The sequence below is a fragment of the Phocoena phocoena genome, chromosome 1, assembly GCF_963924675.1.
Source record: "Phocoena phocoena chromosome 1, mPhoPho1.1, whole genome shotgun sequence".
In the NCBI taxonomy this organism is placed as follows: domain Eukaryota; kingdom Metazoa; phylum Chordata; class Mammalia; order Artiodactyla; family Phocoenidae; genus Phocoena; species Phocoena phocoena.
The window spans coordinates 126506559-126518359 of NC_089219.1; positions in this window are offsets into that span (position 1 = coordinate 126506559).

Below are 11801 nucleotides of genomic sequence, written 5' to 3' on the forward strand. Positions count from 1 at the left end.
TTTTTTTTTTAAATAAGATAAAGGATATTTTGATGGAGTAACAGATTCTTAAAAACCATTTTCAAGTTTAATCCCAAAGGAGGCCATTCTTTTCATCACCTAGGCTTCCGTTTCCTAATTTATGAAAAGGAAAAGTGTGTGTCTTCATGAGAAATAATCTGTGATACTGTGTTCTTTCTAGATGAATGGTATGCATATGCCACATTGATATAATTAAAATTAATGAGCAACTAATAATATCCATAAAGAATATCGCTCCTGAAAGAATGCATCCAGTGATAAAGGAGTGCCACCTAATGTTCAGTGTAGACTTCAACATATCCAGGCCACACAGCCATGTGACAAACACCACCCCTCAACTGGAGCCCTGAAATTATATATTAAATCATGGTAATTTTGCAGAGGCCCTAATTGAGTATCAAAATAAGAATTATGACTTCTTGAAGAAAATTTGTATCACTCATATGCTCTAGAAATTGATTTTTCAAAAGTAAACAGTCTTTACTTTTCTCTATAGCTACAAAAAAAAAAAAAAAAAAGAGGACAAGAAGAAATTTACTCCTAAAATATTTTAAAAATTTAAATGCCTTGGTCTCAACTGCAGTAGACTAGAAAGAGCCCAGGCTTCCAGGCTAAACAGGTTCAAATCAGAGCCCTCCCACTCAACAGCAGTATAACCTTGGGTCTTTCAAACCTGAGACTGTTTCCTTACATGAAAAGAACTTAATTTACAGGAGGCATAAAATAAATGATAGATATTAGTTATTAAGGAAAGTACGTCTCCCATTATGATTTATAAGCTAATAAGTTAACTTAGTTTTTAATAGATCCCCTTCCAGTCATCAGGGCTTTAAGAAATGTTTTACTGAAAAGACAACACATGCCAGGTCAACAATTTCATCCTTCTCTAATCCCTTGCATAAAAAAATGACCTAATCTCAGTTCTTTTCTGATCCTTCCCCCAACCAGTCCCAAGTAAGTTTAAAGCATTTTTTTTAGCCACTGAAGAAATTATCAGGTTTAAACAGCAACTCTGATGAAAGAAGAATAACATGCACTCAATTCTCTTCACTCACTTTCTAACATCTAACACATTACATAGCAGGGTTTTAAACAATGTAAAACAATAATTTTTAAAATCCAGTTAAACTATTTCAAGAATATCTTCCCCATGACGTTAAAAAAAAAGGGAGTAATCTGATGTGTGTGTGTGTGTGTGTGTGTGTGTGTGTGTGTGTAAAAGAATCTTTTATTTTTAACCCTTGGATTAATATCAAATTTTATTAATTTAACTTTGCAGTTCTCAAAAATTAAGTCTCTTTTGAGCCTAATCTTCCCTTTAATATTACAGATTTATTGTTTGTATAAGTGACAATTTAGCTGTAACAGATAAGAACAGTTTCGTGACAGCTCAGTGTATTAATTAGGAAGATCTTTTAAGCACACTGTTACTGAGGGCCTCCATGGGCCAGGCCTGGGAATGCAAAGGAGCATAATATTGGGTTGGCCAAAAAGTCTGTCCAGGTTTTTCCATAACATCTTACAAAAATCCCGAATGAACTTTTTGGCCAACCCAATAAATAAATCCTGCTCTCCAGGAGCTCACTCTCCTCGGCACATTACTCAGTCCTCACTCTGAGAGCCAGAAGGCAGATTACAGAGATAAACTCCCAATGCATGTCTTTGAAAGCAGATGGAGCCCCTTCTCCACCAGCACTGCATTCCCAGGAGACTAAGCCTTCGGGAAGAGGCAGAAGGGATCATGGAGACCGTAGGAAGAATAGACAGGGCCAGAGACGTCGCTACTTCCTTCTCTCTCCTGGCCTTGGAGGTTTCTCTCTTTTCTCTCCTGGATTTTAGATGTCTGTCCCTCTCCCTCTCTCTTGGTCCTGGATTTCTTTCTCTCCCTCTCTACCTCTAAACTTTGGACAGCTTTCTTTCCTAGGGAAATAAAAGGATATTTAAGAAAATAGAGAATGCAAAGGAAAATAAGGCAAACAGTGTAAAAAAGGATCATAAAACAGAACTGAAGTTGGTACTTACTGATATGGTATTGACTAAATAAAGTTTTTAGTTCCTTCCCTTATTTAAGAAATTAGAACTACAGCAGTATGGAGTCAGTCACATCTACATACAGCGATGCACACCGCATCTAGACATGAGCACAGTGTGGCAGCAAGAACATCTCACTGAGGGAGAAGACATGTGGGCCTCTGAGTACTTCCCAGCCTAGCTTCCTCATCTATAAAATTTGGGGATAAGACTAGATTGGTGGCTCACAAACATTTTCCTTTTTTTTTTTTTTTTTTTTTTTTTTTGCGGTACACGGACCTCTCACTGTTGTGGCCTCTCCCGTTGCGGAGCACAGGCTCCGGACGACGTGCAGGCTCGGCGTCCATAGCTCACGGGCCCAGCGGCATGTGGGATCTTCCCGGACCGGGGCACGAACCCGTGTCCCCTGCATCGGCAGGCGGACCCTCAACCACTGCGCCACCAGGGAAGCCCCACATTTTCCTTTTTTTTTTTCACCAGAACCTACAATAAGAACTACAATTTCCACTAGAACCAATACACACACACCCTCCACAATGGAAAAAAAAGTTCCATGAAACAATTCTTATCCTAGAATGTGCAATGTACTAATATTTTACACTGTTTTTAAAAGCTAGTTCCTATTCACAATTTAGAGTTCATAATCCACCAATGGGTCCCAACATCAGTTTCAGAAACACTGGTCTTAAAAAATCCAAAGTCTCCTTCAGCTCGAGGAGTTTATGATTTCATACCACATAGGGCTTATGTGATCTGGCCTCAGGCTACCTCTCAAGCACATTTCTGCCACTCTCTCCCTCACTCTTCTCTGCTCCAATCTTACTGGCCTTCTTGCTGGTCCCTGGACAGAGCAAGCAGGCTCCCACCTCAGAATCTTTGCCCTTACTATTCCCTCTGCCTGGACTACTCCACTGCTAGGGTTATTAAGGCTCTCTGCAGTATCACTTCATTCAGCTTTCTGCTCATATATCAGCAATCTAGAGAGGTTCCCCTGACCATCCAATAAATACCACCTCCTTCTACTTTCTTCAATCTCTTCTCCCATAATCTAACTTTTCCATAGCACTTATCAATAATTAACACTATATTACATGTTTGTTTATTGTGTGACTTCCCACCCCCAGAAATTTTAGCTCCATACGGGTAGGACTTTGTCAGTCATTGCTGTATATCCTGGATGCCTAGAACAGTTCCTGGTACATAACAGGAACTTAAAAATAATTGTTGAATGAATGAATGAATCTAGAGTTCCCTCTCAGAATACAACAGTCTACTGTTTGAGACTTAGAATTTTAGATTTTCTCTGGTGGTAAACAGCCCTTGATCAAAAACAGTTCTCCACTCCTGGTCTTTACCAAAGGGACTAGCAGGGAAATTCAGTGAAAAGTTAACTTCCCTTCTTTTCAACTACCTTTTCAGAGCATTATTATTCTTCCTTGAATGTCCGTGCTTCTCTGCTCTCTACTGATTTTGATATTCCTCCTCACATGCAATTCCTATCTCTAAAGGACATTATGAATTAGTTCAGAATCTTAAATGCCTTAAAAAATGGAAAATATTATGTAAATATCAGGCACTATCATTATTAAACCTGCAGCTGTGCAATGCTTCTGTCAGGTGCTAAAGTGAAAAAAGAAAGTGAAGAAGGGGAGGGGAACCAGAGTAACTGGAGGTGCTACTTTAGGTTGAGTGGGCTAGGAAGGCCTCTCCCACGAGGTGTCATGTAAGCATCGGAAAAAGTGAAGAAGCATTTCAGGCAAATGGAATAGTAACTGTGGCTGAAGTCTATGTAATTCTGGGGGAAAAAAAGATGTAAACTTTTAAAGATGTATATCTCAAAAGGTTAAACCAAAAAGAATCTGCTTTAAAATCATATTAATATGCACACCTCAAGTACTTCCCAATAGTCACCAGATGTGTGTGTCTTGTGCCCACCTACAACTCACCCAAAGGGACATCTGGGTCAATAGGCAAAAATGTTCAAAAGAAAGAGAAAAAAAAAAAAACATTTGTTAAGTAGGCTGAAGCTTGAACAATGAACCACAGTGACACTTTCCTACTGTTTCCAAATGCCTTCTAGTAAATTTAAGGAATCGATGTTGACATTAGCATGCTAAGTTTAATTTGGGATTTATATATATTCAAAGTTGAAGAAAATGTGAAATTCAGTGAATGAAAAATAACACAGAAAAAGGTGTAAAGTTAACTAATCTTGTTTTTAATTAACACTCCTACATAGTGATTAGTCTCTCCTCTCTGCTCCTACATTCATCAGGTCTCTATCTTAACACCTGTCAATAACAACAGTAGTAGCAACAGCTAACATTTATTGGATGCTTACAATGTATAAAGCATTAAGCTAAGTACTTTATCTCTTTTAATCATAACAATATTCCTATGAGGGAGTTAGTATTATTATCATGTTCATTTTACAAATGAGGAAATTGAATTTCTCTTAGTAGTACAATGTTACAATATATCATATTTCTCTCTTCCCTGCCTTCCCTCTTCCCCCAAGATTGTGAGCTCCTTAAAAGATCTAGTCTTATTCATCTTTGTATCTCAGATTTATGGCATGTAGCAGGAACCCAACAGGAGGGCAAAAGGATGAGTACAAGAATCTCTGCCCCACTTCTTGGTATTTCAATTTTGGTTCTAAAAATGTTCTAGTGATGCATGCCTCGACCTATGTGTATACTGAGAGTCAAGATAAATTCTCAAGCCCATTACTAGATTTTAAATGGAAATTCTGGGGGAAAGTGAGCATATTATTATAGGATCCATTCTCCTTTTGGAGATAAAATTTTTAATTATTTAATTATGGAAAATACTCAAATACCTAAGATATACAAATATTCACCTTTCAGAGATTTGGGCAGATATAGTAAAATTCAAAAAACTACTTAAAGAGCAAGATGGTTTAACGTAAATGATAGACCTGTACTTGCCACTAGATGGAGGGATTTTCCATTTTTCCAAAGCCCTATTTCTGAGCCTCTGTAGCAAGAAACAGATTAGGCCTAAAAAGGGCTCCTTTACATTTTCACAATCAAATTATTGAATAATAACATTTCAAGACTACCAGTAATAAAAGCAAATAAAACTTAGCTCCCAGCTAATCCACTTAAGCTTGGCAGAAATTCATGGATCTCAAGATCTAATACTTACTAAACACATATCAGACATGCTTAGCTGTCTCCTCCCAAAAGGACATGAGAGTTATTGAAACTGGTCGCAAGAACTATTCCTGCCACCTCCCATCCCCTCCCTTTTCCCTGACCTTTTACTGCTTCCTTAGGAAAATGAATCTCTAATAGAAATTGAGGAAGATGGTGTTTAATATACTGATATAAAAGTAAATTTTTAAATATCCACAAACTTGGACAGTAACACCACTAACCACAAATATTTACTTCTGAAACTTGTTTTAGATTTTAATCACCTTCAATTCTCCCCATCTTCTCATTAGGTAGTAGTTTGGTTAATATGAAAATAATAAATTTCATATGTATGATACATTACAGTTTATAAATTATTTTCACATACATTACCTCATTTGATCCTCACAAAATATGAACAGAAATTATCATTCTGATTTTATGGATGAGAAAACAGTTGCCCAGAAAGATTACATGTCACACAGTAAATAAGTGCTGAAACCAATACTACAAAAGGATTGAAAATTTTCGATTTCTAGCTCTAGACCAGTTCCTTTGTACTACAATCAGCTGCTGCTTCAAAACAGACAAGAGAGGACTGGATAATCTGTCTTTGAATAATAGTTTAGAAAAGGTTACTCCTATCTTCATCAGTATATACAGTCAATAAATTTTGAATTGTAACAATTTATGAAAGATGTGAAATAATTAGAGAAATATTTTACATAAGTATTAACAGCATTTTTCATCTATAGAAAATTAGTGATTTATAATCTTTCTCTCTCAGTATACTGGGTAAAGAAAGTGAAAGAGTTCGAATCCATTGTTACATGTATGTATTAAATGTATAGAAATATCAGGTTAGAGATTAGGAGAAACAGGCACCATGGCACACTTCTAGTAGTGTACAAACGGGTAAAACTTTCTGGAGGTAATTTGGCAGTGCATATCAAAAAGATTTTAAAATGCACATGGCCTCTCACCCAGTTATTCTATTTCTAATTTATTCTAAGAAAATAATTATGATGTGAGTAAAAATGTGTCTGCAAAAATACGTTTATTATGGTGTTAAAAGACCAAATTAATAAATAGATTGGTTAAACCAGATTAAATGAAGGAATATAACGTAGTTCTTAAAACTGATCTGGAAAAATGTATAAGACATATTAAGTGAAAAAAAATTTGTAAACAATGTATGCAATAGGATCACATTTTAAAAGAGATATATACATCTGTGTGTGTGTGTATATATATACACACACACGTGTGTGTGTGACTGAGATAATATTCTAAAATATTAATACTGATTGTATATAGTCAGTGATATTACACATGCATTCAATTATATTTTTGCACTTAGCTATTTTCAAATCTCTAAAAATGACTACATCTCTACAACAGAGTAAGTTAAATATTATATATATAAATTAAGTATATATTTTATATGTTTTGATACATTATGTATTACCTGTATTTTATATATTACATAAATATATAAAATGCATATAGCATATATATGTTTAACTTGTACCAGAACTATGCAAAACAAAGAATGAAATTTAAATTTACATATGTCAGAAAACCCTGGAGCCATTATGCATGTCTACAGAAATACATTTTAAAGAATAAAGCAACATGAAGAATGAATAGCACATAGGATGAGTCAGGAGAGAGACCAATAACAACTTAATTAGACAAAGTGCCTAGTATCAGAAAATAAACTTGAATTGGGCAGTACATTTTAATAGCAACAATTTCTCACATCTACTTAATAGAAAGTCTTAAAACACCAACTTTTGGAAGTGAAGTAGCTTAGATAGTTTTTGCAGGAAAATGAATATAAGGTTCATAGGAAATGTTGGAGATACTTCTGGAGAACAAGGGACTTCAATCTTATGCTATAGACCCATTAAGAAAGGTATCAGGTTGGGGCTTCCCTGGTGGCGCAGTGGCTGGGAGTCCGCCTGCAGATGCAGGGGACGCGGGTTCGTGCCCCGGTCCGGGAGGATCCCGCGTGCCGCGGAGCGGCTGGGCCCGTGAGCCATGGCCGCTGAGCCTGCGCGTCCGGAGCCTGTGCTCCGCAATGGGAGAGGCCGCAACAGTGAGAGGCCCGCATACCGCAAAAAAAAAAAAAAAAAAAAAAGAAAGGTATCAGGTGAAATCACAGCAGAACACATAATATCCCTAATAACCATGTAGAAACTATGATGCATATCCACCTGGAATGGGGGGCTCTGCCTGACGCATCTTACAGAAGATATTATGGAAACAAAAGGTCCAGTAAAGGGCAATTAAATTATGAAAAGGCAATTATAAGGGGAGAAATTAGTCTCTAATCTTCAAATATAAGAGCAGGACAAAAAAAAACTTTCTTTCCAAAGTTTACAAGATCATAAATGTTACAGATGAAAATAGGCACTGAACGACCAAACTAATATCGCTAACATTTAAATAAGTCCAGATCCAAGGAAAATAAAATATTTTGATGGAATAGGAAAAATGTATGAGATACATTATTCTATTGCATTTAGAATGAAACCCAAAATCCTTCCCTTCCTGCCTTTTGTGACAACATGGATGCAACTTGAGGGCATTATACTAAGTGAAATAAATCAGACAGAGAAAGACAAATACTGTATGATATCACTAATATGTGGAATCTAAAAAGCCAGACTTATAGAAACAGAGAGTAGAATGGTGAGTACCAGGAGCTGGGGGAAGGGGGAAATGGGGAGGTATTGGTCAAAGGATACAAACATCCAGTTAGAAGATGAATAAGTTCTGGGGATCTAATGTATATAGCATGGTTATTATAGTTAACAATGCTGTATTACATACTTGAAGATGCTAAAAGAATAGATTTTTTTTCCTCCAAAAGGATAGTAGCATGTTTAATAGCATTCTCTTATTACATTTCATTATTCATGGCCAGTCCTTGAATCAGGGGCTGGTCAATGTACAATGTAAACAGAAGTATACAATAGTGGCAACATTTTTTAATTCAATTTTTTGTTATACAGGTAATACTCGAATTCACTTCACTTGATAAAAAAATAAAACCACTGCAGTTCAGATTCAAATTCCCTTTGATCAGCTCCCCAAATCCAAAACTCTCCCCTAAACACAGAGGTGACCACTGTTACCAGCTTGTCTATATATTTGCCTAATATTTCCATAGAGAATACATAGTACTATCACGTGGGTTTGTATTTTGCTGGGGTTTTTTTTTTTTTTACATACATTGGAAACTACAAATATTCTGCAACCAATTCTGCAACTAAATTCACTCAAAAAATTCTTATCTAAGTTGGTACATATAGATCTATAACAATCTCCTTAAATGCTACATAATATTCCCAGCATGGACACACCATCGTTTACTTAGCCATCTCCCTATTGATAGACATTTAGGTAGTCTCCCATTACAAACAGCCCCTGTCAAAGGCTGGAGACTTCAATCTGGTCCGCCTGGTCCTATGTTCCTACCCCTTGCAAACAAGAAGATTTATCATTCACACTGTGTTAAGTACACAAAATAGCAAAAGTGTCCTTAGGAACATTTTATAACAAATTTATAGTAAATTTTTTTGTCAAAATCCTAGGTCCCACTAAGATGATTTTTTTGTTTGTTTTTGGCTTTTTTAAAATATACAATTGACATATATAACATTATATTACTTTCAGGTGCACAACGTAATGATTTAGTATTAGTATATATTGCAAAATGATCACCACAATAAGTCTAAATAACACCGATCACCATACATGGTTACAAAATTTCTTCTTATGAGAACTGTTAAGGTCTGCTCACGTAGTGACTTTCAAATATGCAATAGAGCATTATTAACTATTGTCATCATGCTGTCCATTATATTCCCATGACATTTATTTTATAACCAGAAGTTTATACCTTTTGACCACCTTCGTCCCTTTCACTGACCCCTCCACCACTCTGCCTCTGGCAACCACCAATCTGTTCGAAGAGAGTAGATCTTAAATGTTCGCATCACAAAAAACAAACGGCGGGCTTCCCTGGTGGCTCAGTGGTTGAGAGTCTGCCTGCCGATGCAGGGGATACGGGTTCGTGCCCCGGTCCGGGAAGATCCCATGTGCCGCGGAGCGGCTGGGCCCGTGAGCCATGGCCGCTGAGCCTGCGCGTCCGGAGCCTGTGCTCCGCAACAGGAGAGGCCACAACAGTGAGAGGCCCGCGTACCACAAGAAAAAAAAAGAAAAAAAAAGAAGAAACGATAATTATCTAAGAGATGGAGGCAATCATTTTGTAATAGATAAGTGTATCAAATTAACAGATTGTACATCTTAAACTTACACAGTGTTATATGTCAATTATACCTCAATAAATCTAGGGGAAAAAAGAAAAGATGCGGGACAAAAAGGCAGAAAAAAGACAGGAAAAAAGATAAAGAGGAAAATTAAGGCGTTATATTAACCAGTTGCTATGCAGTTTTGCAAATACAACTGCTAAACAAGAATATAACAAGCTGTAGACTGCATTCGTAATAAAATATATAGGGGAAAATGTTTTAAGTTTCAGGTTTTTATTTTAGGCTCTATACTTTCTGATTCAGTTGTAGTAAATAAAATCCTGCCTAGCTTTCAAACTTTAGTTCCTCCAAGTTAGCAGTTCAAGTAACATAAAGAATTCTGGATGGGGAAGAAGCACATGGCAAGACAGTAAGCCTATTTAGAAAAAAACTTTATAAAGTTGAAAACTGAAAAACAATTCATGGAATAAAATCCTGTTCTTTATTCAGCAATCATGAAACTCTCTTTGAAGGCTGTTTTAAAACAACACCAACTTTGAGACACTTATTTAGTCTAATTCTTGTGGAACATAGTTGATCATCTTTAAAGGCCTTATACTAGCAGTTCATCTTGGGTAACAGTATTCAAATCAATGCTCTATTTTAGAAGATACATAACATTCATATCTCTTTATTACTCAGAAGAGTCTTGGAATTATCTCTATTCTCTGTATGCACAAAAGTAAATAAATTGATGACTCTATTATATTCTTTACCTTAAACAGCATGCATGTGAGACATCCTTAACTACAGTTGCCCATCTCTGCTTCACAAGATACTGGTGATGCTAGAATTTGAAGCCAGAACCCAATTCTGGTGCTAGAAGCTAGAACTGTAACAAACCAGATGCAGACAATTTAATTGAAGAGCAAACAAACTCCATCCTCAGCTGCTTATGGAGACCATCAGCTTTCATGGAGTACAGATGCCCATGGCCAGACTGAACACGGAGAAAGGACATCCATTTCTCTCTTTTTCTAAAGGCCTACTCTTTCTTATAAAGGACTGACAGCAACTGACATAAGAAAGATTTGGATGCAGAAAGAAATTTGAAAATTCAACTCTAGTAAATTTTAGGCTTTCATTAAATTCAGAGTTTATCCTGCCACACAATAAGATTGTCACCAGGTCAAAGGAGGAAGAAGAAATCTGCATGCCTTGAGATTTCAACTATTTTGCCATTTAAAGTGTGTCTTGCTCAAAGTACATTTTACCTTGAACTTTGTGGATCACGAGTCACAGTAAGAAATATATTCTGCGTCATAACCCAGTACACATAACATACATACAATTTAAAACAAAAGTTTCATGAAAGCGACCCTTACTATACGCAATATGGTAATGTCTATTTCATGTGTCTTCTTTTTTAATGCTGGCTACATACCACAAACTAATTTCATGACCGAATAATGGGTCACAACTATAGTTTCAAAAACACTGCTGTAGTATATACACGTGGCCTGCCCTTTACCTACCTCTCTATCGGAATCTCACACTCCACCATACTCCCCCCACTGCTGTCACCCGCACACCACCTCATAACCTATCAATAATAGCGATTTTTTTTTTCACATTAAACCATAAGATCAGTGCCTGCAATACTCGAAGCTCTTTTGATCTTTTTGCTAGTGCTGCCTAGAACCCTTCCCTCAGATCATCGCACTTTATCACTCAGACTTCAAGACAAAAGTCTCTTCCTCAGACGAGCCTTCATTGACCACGCAATTTCTCAAAGAGCCACCACACACAACTCGAGCCAGGACAGAGGGTGCGAGGAGGAGTTCACTGCTCTTAGGGTTGTTGGGGGGTCTGAATGACAGGCACCAAAAAACAGTATTTCACAAATATCTGAGTGCCTAACATGATATAAGCAATAGCAGTAAACAAAAGAAAGACCCATTCCTCTAACAGTTCACAGTTTAGCAAGTGTGACAAATCTATGAGCAAATAATTTCGACTGAATATGGTAAGTACAAATTTGAGGGGCCTCTGCGGTAACCAGGTAGAGATGTCCAGGAAGCACCTAGGCCTTAACAGGTCTGAGATGAAACTGAAATTTAAGAATGAATGCTTAGGCATTAGTAGAATTCATGTGTGTGGATGAAATCAACCAAGGAAAATGTAGAGACTGAGAAGTGAAATTATTAAGGAGTGAGTCCCAGAAAATGACATTTTAAAAACAGGCAAAGCCAGTGGAAAAAAAGAGGGAATGAATAACCATGAGCTTCAGTTGTCAGAGAGGCTAAATAAAATAAATTTTGAGAAGAAA